Genomic DNA, 13295 nt, shown 5'->3' with positions numbered 1-13295 from the left:
AAGATAAGCTAAATCTCTTTGGTTTGTGGATGGCAAGCCACATGATGCAGGGGAGCTGAGAGCATAAAAGCATAACAAAATTTTAATTGATAGTATAAAAATTTACAAGCTTTTGTAGTTTGGAAATGTCCAAGACAATGCTTACAAAATATATGATTGGGGCGAAAGCAAACCCTCCAAAGAATCCAAGCAAGTAACCAAAGAAAGGAACACGTATACCCGCTGCCATTGTAAATGCTGAATTAACAAAGATTAAAAGAAATTACTTTATTAGTTTGTATTCCTTGGAGAGAAAAGAGAATAGTTAGGCATGCACTGACCAACATTTGTACTTCGGGTAACAAGGCGAAGAAAGAATGTGTGAAATGCAACTTCTTCACCAGAAAAGCTTCAGGCATATCGAACACTGGCATTGCAAATATCTGCAATTTCCTAGAATAAAAGGAAGTAATGTTAAAACTTTTCCAAAATAATTCAGATATAAAAGTAAAACTCAAAAAGTGATGAGGCCTAGAGCGACTATTGAATTAGATTAACCTTGTAGCTTCCAATGACATGGATGACCACAAAAATGTTACCTGCAGCAACAAGCTAAGTGGGTTTCTCTAATGTGATGAGGATGTTGTCATCGACATTGTTTCCGAAAAGGTAGTAACCAACAATTGAGACTGGGAAGTAACACAAAGCCCCAACAATATATGTAAATGCAACAACTACTCCTTTCCACATTGGTCCTTTCGATGGATTCTCAAGAATTGTTGCTTGCATCTCTAGAACTGCATTATGACCTGCATATGCAAAAGCTAACTCTCCCAACCCACTCAAGAAGTCAAACAAAACTTCTGTGTGGTTTTTAGGTTTGGTTTAAGGTTTAGGGTAACTGATTTAGACAAAAAATTGAGGAAGACGATAGGCCGCAGTGGTGGAAGAGGAAGAGCAAATGATGTCGACAGGTGGTGGTGGAAGACGATAACTAGTCGGCAGTGGTGGTGGAAGAGAATAGATTGGTAGGAGAGATTTGATTTAGGGGAGGAATGAGATTTCAATTTTAGGAGAATTGATTTGGGAGGGAATAGATTTACGGGAAAGATGGATTAAGTCATTTTTTTTTTTTTAATTTTTGGTACTAGCTGATGTGGCAATTAACTATGTGGCATATGAGATAATATCTGCCACCAGGCCCACCACATGTCAATTAGTATGAGAGATTAGTATAGGCTATTAGTAAGGTTAGCATTATTCGTGTTACAAATAAGTTTAGTATAATTTTAACTAAACCCATTAAACTTTTTTGTGAATCTTATTTTCAAATAAAATTTATTAATTAAAAATAATGATTAAATGTATTTAATCATATTTACTTAATTGTAAGCAATTCTCTCACTATAATCCTTCCCAGCTATATAGCATTGTGGATTTATGGGTATGATTTGGTGTATAGAAATAAAATGGTCTATATTCATTAATCCAATTTGACAAATTCAAAAAAACATTGGCAATTCAAGATAGACTTATCAAATATTAGAAGATTTTATATTATGTTGATGAATGTAATCATACACTTTATTGTTTATGTTAAAAGCGCGGTTAAACAAAATATTTGAAAGGTTCAATTAATAGTACAATATTTTATGGATTCTCTTCTTCACCATTTATTGTAGTATTGAAGTATTTGTATAGTTATTGAAACTTTTTTAGAACTTAATATCAATTTTCGTATTAATTTTCTTATAAACTCAACAAAATTAAAAGTTCAATAGGTTTAAACATTAAAAAAAAATCATAATCATAGAAAAGTTATCTTAAGAAGGCAAAGACAGATTGGGCTGGAACCCAGCTAAATTGGGCCGGGTTTCCTTTGCCCATCCTAAAATCTATGCTCCCTATCACCATTAATCCAAATTAATTAATTATTACTAATTCATACAGTAACTTGAAACACAATCACCGTCATAATTAATCCTTGGTGTTGATCCATATATTTATTATTTCTTATAGGCCAAACGACATGCACCTGATGCGTGTTTTCTATAATATGCAATATGTAGCAAGTATATTAGTCACATAAGTAATAGAGTGATGAGTGAGTATCGTTCCTACGAGGATTGTTGCTAAGCACTAAGTTTTTTACCTTTTTTAAGTTGAAACAATCGAATTCTTTTGGATTAAGGGAGCAATTTAAACTATAATTAAAACAAAATTTACTAAACTAAAAGTAAACTAAGAAAGCAAGATTTAAAAATATGGATAAAATCAATTCAAACAAACGGGTAGGGTTTTGACTTCATTCGGACTCTATGGGTTAAACCTAAAGAATTGAACTAAAATCATATTCACATGCATTGATTGTAAATCGAACTCTCTAAGGTGTCCAACATACCTTCTCAGGCTATGTTTTCCTACTCTTCCCTATTAACCTTCCGCACCCAACAAAATGAAAGTTAATAAATTTAAGCTCATTAAGCACAAGAATCCTAGATTGATTTCATTGGTTCTTGAATCTATCTCTAGCATCCAATAATACAACGATGATTACCCAAGAAGCTTAACATGAATTATCTCTCAATCTCATCATGTTCATCACATAAAAACAATAAGTACAGAATAATCACAAAATCAAAGCAAAATCATAAGAAATTAATAATCATCAACTCTCTAACCCATTAGAATCCGAACTACATCAAAACCCTAACCCAAAATAGGTTAGTTCATGGCTAAATCAATAAAACAATTAAAAGAAACGAAAAATTCCAAATTCAACATCATGGAAACAAGAGAAAAGGAAAAGAATCTCCCCAATTGACGAATCCACTGGTTTCATCTCGAATCTTCACCCTTTGTTTGATCCAAAATCACTCAAAAATAAATCTAAGAAAATGTAAAAACTCCTGTCTATCTCTCCACGAACGCCCCAAACAAAAAGACTAAGTATTTCTTTTATACCTCACCCAAAATCCTAAAACTTAGCCTAAAATCCAAACTGTGCGTTTTACAAAAACTGGAGAATGCACTTCGCCATGGCGAAGAAGGAATCTCGCCGCGGCGACAAAGGAACTGAATCTGGTGCATGACTGGCTTATTTTGCCACGGCGAAGAACAACCTTCGCCGCGGCGAAGCTTCTTGAAGAATTCTAAAATTACAGAATTGCCCTCCGCTTGCTTCTGAGTCCAGAAACTCCAAATCTATCTTTATTCCCTCAAAATGTCCATTTTAACCTGAAACACGAAATGTAAGGAATTGAGTAGCAATTCAGGCAAAAATAAACTAAGAAGTATCTAAAATCTGGCCTAAAAGCTTAAATAAACTAGTATAATCCTCGGATTATCAGCACCTACCTATAGTTTGTCATAAAGACAAGTTGGTACCTAAAAAGTTTGAGAATAACAAATACCTACTTTCCATCAAGTTTTGTTAGTGAATTCCGTCTGTTGAAGGATAGTATGGTAATTGCAATTGCTTATTTAGTTGAGAAAAAAAAAGTGGACGTTTTCAAAACCAGAAAACTTCTGGTCGCCGACGGCAGGGAAATGGCTGAGAAATCTTACAATCACACACCAACAAACCCAGACTCCAACAGTTGGTTGTTGTGCAGACTGGGAGCTAGATGCGGCAAAAGGTTGGATAGGTGGTGGGCGACGATGAAGCAACAAGGTTGGAGCGATGAGGGAGCGGCCGGCGACTAAAAAAACACCACAAAAGCAACACAAACACTTCTAAATAGCAACCCACCGATCAAACACCAAAAAACCAACAAAGTGCAAAAGAAAAGGTCGTAAAAACTAGACTGTCTTACGTTGGCAGATGCAGGTCACAGGTGGCAAATAGCGACTGGTGAGGGTTAATGGAGAGATGGGTGTTGAAGAGGAGAGGAGAGGATAGGGAGTCGAAAGGTGGTGACAGGGGTGGTCAAATCCGGCTGGGGATGGAGGAGGATGGTGATGGGAGGTGAGATCAACTAAATAGGTGAAGGAAAATGGAAAGAAAGCTAGCAAAAATGCCAACGGTGGTGACTTTGAAGAAGAAAGGTGGACTGAAACAAATTGAAACCGAAAAAAGAAAAGACAACAAAAACCTAGAAATCGAGATTCCAAAAAATATCAGGAGTTTGAAAGAATAGAACCAAAGAGATCTTTAATGGCAAGAAAATATCTGAACTTATAATGCAGCATTCATAGTGTAGAAAGAATTGAGTTGACATTCAATTCACAACCCCACTGATTGTGATTAGTTGTCATGAGTTGTGAATCGCCTGAATCCATACCAAGAATCAAAGTCGTTTTTGTGTTCCTTGTCAATTATTAATTTTATAAAATTTCCTTTGAATATAATTTATATTCCATTCAAGCATTTGATCGAACAGTTACCTAACTCACATGGGACTTTCATGCTTTTAACTGAAGAAGACAGGGGTAAAATGACATAATTGCCCTTTATTTGTTTTTAAATTTACTATTTTATCCTTCATCAGTTAAACTTAACCAATAAATATTAACGGAAAGTAGGCGTTTGTTATTTCCAAACTTTTTGGATGCCAACTTGTCTTTACGACAAACTGTGGGTGGGTACATGTCGTTCGACCTTTCTTATAAATACTTTCGTCGCTGTGAAGTTGAAGAGGCAGGGGGGTGTTTGTTAGATCCTAAACTTGTAGGTGTCGGCACTCAGCAAGGGTATCATTGTTAGATCTCAAACTTGCAGGTGCTAGCATTCAGCAGAGGTCTGTTCGCAAGGTTCCATTCCTGCAGCTGTTGGCAGTGTGCTTTTGTCAAATTTGTGCCTGAATTGCCTCAGAGCTTTGGAAGTATGGAGTGTGTTTGCCATTTTTACAAACTGATAAATTATATATATCTCCTAATAGTTGTAAAACTAACATATATTCCCTTTCGAGCTCGCAAGGTGGTCAAGCCGAGTCTTGAGGAGCTCGAACTCAACTCGACTCAGCAGGCATACGGCTCGACTAACACCCCTAGATTGGACATTATCAATCAGAGTACATTATTATCAACAATATTAGGACACAAACAGGGATGAAGGGAGGGGGTTAAGGAGTGTCAGTTGACACTCCTTAAGTTCATAAAATAATGACAAAAATATAATATCTTCCATTTGGATTTAATTGTACAAGTGTTTTCTACTAACCATTTACATTACATAAACTAAATATTATATTTTTGTGATTACTTGTCAATAAATTATTAAATTATGTTCATAAAATAATAAATATTAAAAATATGTTATGAAAAAGTGGATTTAATTGTACAAGTGTTTTGTTATTTGAATAGATTTTCTTATACATATCAAATTAATTTTGGCCAATGTATATAATGTAAGAGCTATTGTTTTTTTAAATGTTACATTAAAATCTATTTCAATTCAATTTCTATTAATTTAATTTAATTTTTGTTAAAGTATTTAAAAATTAGAAAAAGAAAGAGACTTGTGATTTGTATGTGTTGTTAGAATACTTTAAGTTATTAGCTTTGTATATTTTTATATTAGTTATTGTTGATACGAGATTTGCACCAACTAAAGCGATCCAATTGACCTTGCCGAAGTTGGAGCTAATGTGTGCATGATTACGGGTAACCAGCAATATTGTGAATGAAAAGTAGTAAACTAATGACATAAAGAGTTTTTAAAGTGGTTTGACGAGTTAAACTCTTTCGTCTACGTCCATTGTTTTTGTATTTGCCGTGAGAGCTTACAATAATAATCCTAGAATAATTTTCTAACCTCTTTCTCATCGTTGGAGGGGGTTTATATATAGACCGTGTACAAAAGAAAAAGCTAAAATAAAGGGATTACAATTAAGATTGAAATGCAACTTCGATATCCTCGTGATTGAGTGTTGAGATTGCGTCAAGATTGTTGTCGATCTGATCCCTTTTAAGATATCCGGGATTTGAATTTATCTATGAATTGGTTGAACAACTGTAGGGATTGGTCACGACTAGCTTGTGCTAGGTCAAGCTACATCTTGACGAGCTTATGTTGGGTCGGACAATCGATTAAGTCGAACTAATTCTAGATCTGGCTATAACCTCGCAATTCTCCGAGCTTGATTGAAAAATCACACACAACATTTGTCCCCTAGTGTTCGGTGCTCGTTTCGAGCTTCGAAGACTATTGCTCGATTTGATATCAAGCTCGGAGAGGTTAGTAATAATTGTCAATGCATAGGATTAAATTGGTGTGAAATTTGTGCCCTATGTTTAGTTATATTGATCTTGACTTCAAAGTGTTTACAAATTTTGCATTTGTTTAGTTTCTAGTTTATTACTTTTTTATTAAAGTCATTCTTAAATTTCTGTTTTATCAAATAGCAATAGAATAGACTAGTTTGATACTTGGTAAGTAGTTCTCTTGGGATTCGACACTCGTTTACTCGAGCTTTATTACTTGTGCTATTTCGTACACTTGTGAAAATCAATAACAAGTTTTTGGCACCGTTGCCGGGGAACTATTTTTTTACCAATATCAATACGAAATATTTAGTTGCTAATTTGATTTGTTTTATTTTTGCTCAGAAATTAATTTTTATTTTGCTTTGTTTGTTTCTTTTAGTTAGATCTTGGAGAGGTGGAAGTTTGCCAAAGGGCTGAGGCTGAGGCTGAACAACTCAGGCTCGATGTTAGGGAGCTGAACTCGACCATCACGAGTCGTGCTTGGGAAACGTCAATCTTCCTAGTGTAGAAAATGTTGGAAGCTCATCCTTCACTCGAATTTTCCTTCCTTCTGAGGGCTTATCAGAAGGAGGTCAACAGGATGAAGACCGAGGCCCAAGGCATGGAATACATTTACTCGGACGACTTCGAGCCTGACAGTGAAGGTGAGGAGGAGATCAAGGAAGGAGAGAAGGATGCTAGTGTTAAGCAAGAGGTTGAAGATCCGGCTCCTCTAGCCACACTTCCGCCTATTGCTGTCAACCTTCCTCCGGTCGAGACTCTAAAGGATGCCCTGGCTCCTGCCCCTGAAGAGGCTGCCAAGACTCCCGCTGTCGATGATCCTTCACGACAAACTGCTTAGAGATTTTTTTTATATCTTTTTTTTTTTTTTTTTTTTTTTTTTTTAGTTTAGTTTGTAACTAAACTTACACAATTAATGACAGATTTATTTTGCCCATTTCTATCAAGCAATTTTTATTTCTACAGAGTCATTTTGATCGTCCTAATCGAACATTGCATAGAAAATTTGAATTTGCTCCAAGTTAAGGAACTTTTCGAACATATGAGAAAATCATATGTGCAACAACTTTGAGTTTGGACTAGTTATCTGTCTCGAGTTTCGGTTGCCGGTTTATAACCGATTTTCCTTTAACGTGTTTTACTTGAGTTTTTCCAAGTTTAACTACATCGATTCGGGGAATTTCTCCCTTCATGAGTTGAATTTTAGCGTGGCTTATAAAGCTAAGCTACTTTTTTTTTCGAACACTTGACTTTGAGTTTTGGATGTGATCGCGTAAGTCACGATTTGAAACAATAGATAATAAATGACAAAAAAAATACCAATAAATAAAAAGTGACGAACAAAATTGAGTTCATGAATAACACCTCTTTTTTATTGAAAGAAATTTGGCCATTAACGACCTTACATTGAGTATGAAAGAAAAAACAAAACATGGTTGGAACCCAAGCTGCTTATTGGTAATACCTTCACAAATGTTCCGCATTCTATACTTGCAGTATAGTTTTACCGTTGAGGTGTTCTAGGTGGAAAGTTGCTAGTGCGAGCTTTTTAGAGATCCTAAAAGAACCTTCCCATTTGGGTCCAGGTATCCCCAAGTTTGGGTTTTGCATACCCTGGACGACCTTTCTGAGGACTAGGTCGCCCACTCCAAAGTCTTTGTTCTTGACCTTGGAGTTAAAGTATCGTCTAGCTTGTTGCTAATAAGAGGCGAGCCTCAGCTAACTAAGACTTGGCTCGATGATCTTTGATTAGATTTAGCCTCAAGTGGAGAAAGTCTACATTTATTTCTTCATTAAAGACCTCCCTTCAAAATGAACAGATCCCCACTTCAACTAGGGCCATTGCTTTACATCCGCATGAAAGTGAGAACGAGGTTTCTCTTGTTGAGCTTCTAGCTGTCGTTCGGCAAGACCATTAGGCCTCAAACAATTCTTCAACCCATCTTCCCTTAAGGGCATCGACCTTTTTTTTGAAGGTGTGCTTGATCACGTTGTTCACAGCCTCTACTTGGCCATTGGCTTGAGGCCAATAAATAACGGCAAACCTTTTGTTGATATCGAGCCTTTCGTAGAAAGATTTGAAGTCCTCACAATTGAACTGTTTCTTATTATTAGTTATTATAGTATGGGGGATTCTGAATCTACAAATGATGTTTTTGTAGACAAAATCCTTCAGGTTGTTCGATGTGATGGTAGCCAAAGGCTTAGCTTTCGCTTACTTGGTGAAGTAGTCCACTACGACTACTACGAACTTAACACCCTCTTTTCCTTGAGGCAATGGGCATATCATATCGATTCCCCAAATTGCAAATGGCCAAGGGCTTGTCAAAGTAGTTAACTCTTAAGGTGGAGCTCAAGGAACATTTGCAAATCTCTGGCATTTGTCGCACCCGCACACATACTCTACTACGTTGTCAAAGACTGTTGGCCAGTAATAACCCTGACAAAGCACCTTGTATGCTAGAGATCTACCCCTTGCATGGTTCCCACAAATGCCTTCGTGGATCTCTCATTAAGACATAGTCTGCATTCTCATGATCAACACACCAAAAGAGCACCGAATTGTATCCATGCTTATATAGTTTGTCATTGATGAGCGTGTATGGAGTTGACTTTGCTCAAAGTGTCTTAGCTTCACTTTTTCCTTTGGGCATTGTTCCATCTCTTAAGTAGGTAATTATTGCATTCATCTAGCTATATCTCTGCCTTGTTACTAAGACAGATTCTTGTGAAGTGAGGATGTTGGGACTTGGGAGGAATTTAACAGGAATGGAATCAGTTGCCTCTTTGCTCATCATCGAAGTAAGACATGCCAAAGCATCGACCACTGAGTTCTTTTCTTTGGGGATTTGTAGAACAATGAAAGTCTTAAACTGCTCAAGCTCAGGTTGTACCTGCTGGAGATAAGACGCCATTCTATCCTCTTTTGCCTAGTATTCACAAGGAATCTGGTGGACCACGAGCTAAGAGTTGTATAAATCTTTATGGACTTTGCCCCTATTTCTTTGGCGAGGTGAATCCCTATAAGCATTGCTTCATATTCTACCTCGTTGTTTGAGGCAGCGAACTCAAATCTGACTGTAGCTCAGATCGCGTTCCCTTTAGGACTTTCGAACAAGTGCCCGACTCCTGTCCCTTCTCATTTGAGGACTCGTCTACATACAAAGTCCATTGCCATAGATTGTCAAGCCTTGGTTTCTCTGGTTCACTTGCTTCCGAGGTGCTCGCCCCTGGTGGGCTTACTTTTCCCTTGGGTTGATAAGAAAATTCTAAGATAAAGTCTGCCAAAGCTTGACCCTTTATTGTTGTTCTTGGGATGTAATTGATATCGTGGTGACTCATCTCCATCATCCACTGAATCAACCTACCCGATGCCTTGGGCTTCTGCATTACTTTTCTTAGTAGAAAGTTTGTCAACACATGTATGAAGTGTGCCTGGAAATAGGGCCATAGGCCACAGCTTTTGAGCGACGATGACTAGTGCATAGGCAAGCTTCTTTATCTTGGGGTATCTTGTCTCAACATCGAGCAACTTCTAGTTCACATAATACATCGGCTATTGCACTCCTCCCTCTTTGCGTACCAAAACTGCTCTGATCACGGACTTAGATACCAATAAATATAGAAGCAAAGGCCTGCCTTGGATGGGCTTCGACAGCAAAGAAGGTTGCCCTATATGCTTTTTCAATTCCTAGAATGCTTTTTTGCACTCCTTTATCCATTTGAAACCCTTCTTTCCATTCAGGGTTTCGAAGAACGGTAGACACTTGTCTGTGGCTTGAGAGAAAAACCTCCCAAGTGTGGCCACACGCCCTATCAAGCTCTGAACTTATTTTATGCTAGTCTGACTTTTCATCTCCAGGAGAGCTTGAATCTTTTCTGGGTTGGCTTTGACACTCGTTGATTAACAAGGAAACCTAGAAACTTTTTCGAGCTTACTCCGAAAGCACACTTTAGAGGGTTGAGTCTCATTCTGTATTTTCTGAGGATGTCGAACATTTCTCTCAGGTGCTCAATGTGGCTTTTGACAACCTTTGATTTGACAAGCATGTCATTGATGTACATCTCTAAAGGTGGAAAAATAACCTGCCCAGCCCAGCCCAGCCTACAGTGGGTTATTCAAAAAGGCGAGTTGGGTTAGACCCGCCTCTTGGTTAGAAGGGCTGGCCCAATCCTGCCCGCCAACCCTAACTCGATAGGTTTTGGTGCGGGCTAGCCCGGAAATTTTTTATATTTTATATTTTTAATTTTTTTTCTTTGTGTAACTGTTATTAGCTAATTTTTCAAATATCAATAATTCAATTAATTTTTTTTTTTTTTTTGTTAACATTTCAAATATTAATTAATTTTAATACAATTAAATTGTAATATAAGAAAAATTAGATTTATTCATTTATCAAAAAACTAAAATAAGAAATAAGAAAATACAACAATTATTGCCTCGTTAAAAACCTTACCAAGAAAAACCCAATTAGGACAAAAACTTGGTAAGGAAAAAAGAGTGCAATAATTGACAGTTAATTTACAAGTTACAAAGATATAATTTACAAAACAATTAATTTGGGGGTTGACTAGGACCTCCCTCATCGTATCATCTATATTACAAAATTGAAATGATTCTATTAAAGTATCGTCAACAACCTCGTATTGATTCTAATGGCGCGATCGTTCCCAATCTAGAAGACATGTGAGTACTTCAATCATTTTTGGTGAAAGTTTAGTCCTCCTTTTATTTAAAATTCTTCCACTTGCACTAAATGTTTGTTCGAATAAGACGGTTGAGACAAGAACAGAGAAAACATCCAGGGCAAGTCTTGATAATACTGGAAAAATATATTTTCTGGTTTTCCAATATTCTAAGACATCAAAGTTGGCTCTTTGTTGTGGATCTGCTGGTAGCATGTCAGGGGTTCCCAAATATTGGTAAAGCTCATTACTCTGTAGCTACATGGAGGACAGTACATTCGTTGTTGATGCTTCTAAAGAGGAGGTTGTGCTTTGGGCTTAGGTCCTCTTCGGCCTATTAAGTGCACTCCAGGAGTCGAAGTCTTCATTTGTTTCTTCCGATGCTACTTTCTCGGGTATTTCGCCTCTTCGCTGGTTCCCATACCTATTTTTATATTGCAAATATACCTCTACAAGACACTCTCTTATCTGTCCTAGTTGATTGGCATATGTTTCGTCTAGAAAATTTTCACTTAATGTGTCTAAACCATTTTTAAACACGCTAATTTAATTCTAGGATCAAATATGGCAGCTAAACAATAGAGAAAATGAATGAGTTTCCAATATTTTTTAAATTTTAATTCCATTGCCTCTATTGGTCCCGCTAAAATTTCATTGTTTCTGTTTTTTTTTTTTTAAATAAATCTGAAATTTTTATAATTGTATGTATTACCAGTGGATTAGTAGGATAATACACACCAGAAAGTTGTAAAGTAGATTGATAAAATTTTTTAAGAAAAGAATGAAATTTTTTAGCTATATGCCAATCACTATCTACCAAATAATGAGGACCTCTATTATTTGCTACAAAATAACTAATTAAATTTGCATAAGGTAAACATGAATTAAGCATGAAATAATACTATTCCATCTAACAGGCATGCCTAATGCAAAAGTTCTAGGAGACATATTTGATTTTATACAAACATCTTGAAATTCAACGTTTCTTCTATTACTACTGGTAATCCAAATCCAAGCAAAAGAATCCCTAATTCTATCAATATTATTTCTAATTTTTTTTATACCACTTTTCACAGTTAAATTAATAATGTGACATGCACAGCGTTGGTGAAAAAACTTCAAATTGTCATAAAAAGGAAAATTAATTTTAAAAAAATCGATAGCTCTACTATTAGCACTTGCATTATCTAAAGTTAAACTTATCACTTTATGAACAACATCATAATCTTCTAAAACTTCAACATTTTATTATAAATTTGTTGACCACTATGATCCACATCCATTAATCTAAATCTCAATAAAGATTTATTTAATTTACATTCGTTATCAAAATAATGACTAGTCACACAAATATAATCTTGTTTAGCTCTACCACTCCAAATATTGGTGGTTAGAGCCACAATAACATGACAACTATGTATTTTATTTTTTAATTCTAATTTCATTTTCCCAAACAATTTTATTAAATCATTTCTAGTTGCAGTTTTAGAATAACTTTTAAATCTTGGAAAAAATGAATTTTTAATAAATCTTTCAAAATATTTATCTTCAGCCATATTAATAGATTGATTGGTTGTAGTAATATATAAAGCTAATTGTTCCTTATATACATCAAAATTATAACGCCAAGTAGTACCCATATTAGTTATTTGAGTTTGATCGGTTTCTGTATTTCCATGTTGAGTAATGTGTTTATTAGCATGTCTTTTTAAAGTACTATTACCATTACTTGCATGAACTTTATAAATATTTCCACAATACTTGCATCTTGCTTTCTTTATGTGGACTCCATTTTCTGTCTCGTAAAACTTATCGAAATGCACCCAAACGTCTGATGTGTGCCTATCGTCAGTTTCGACTACAGTTGACGAACTTGCTTTGCTTGAGATAGAGTTGGACGAGGACGACTTCTAGAACCACCAGGAGCTATAGCAGCATGGGGAGGAAGAGAGGGAATATTATGAGGTGTATTGGATCCTGAAAATGGGAAAGCAGGACTATTTGAATCTACTGCATTTACGTTAATAAATTCAAGGGGACTAGGATAATTTCCTTCATCATCCAAATTGATGGGATGAAAATATATATCCATTGCAGTTAAAAAAAAATTGGATATAGAAGAAATAAAAAATTAAAGAAGGAGAATTGGAATTTGGAAATCTGAATTGCAAATTGCAAAAACTAATAAAAATTAAAATGAGAGCAAATTGACAACAAAGAGAATAATTGAGAGATTTCAATAGAGAAAATGAGAGAATTTGGGATGTGAGAAAATATGAGAGTTTATGCCTTATTTATAGAAAAAAAGGGAAAAGAAAATGACCAAAAAGACTCCTCCAACTGCTATAAAACGGCTATATTTTAAAGGTAAAAAGGGTATTTGCAAAAAAAAAAAAAAAAAATTAATTTTTATTTTTTTATTT

Source organism: Pistacia vera, unplaced genomic scaffold (assembly GCF_008641045.1).
Source record: "Pistacia vera cultivar Batoury unplaced genomic scaffold, PisVer_v2 Contig1176, whole genome shotgun sequence".
Taxonomy (NCBI): domain Eukaryota; kingdom Viridiplantae; phylum Streptophyta; class Magnoliopsida; order Sapindales; family Anacardiaceae; genus Pistacia; species Pistacia vera.
The sequence above is the reverse complement of the archived record's forward strand: the minus strand, read 5'-3'. Positions refer to the sequence as shown.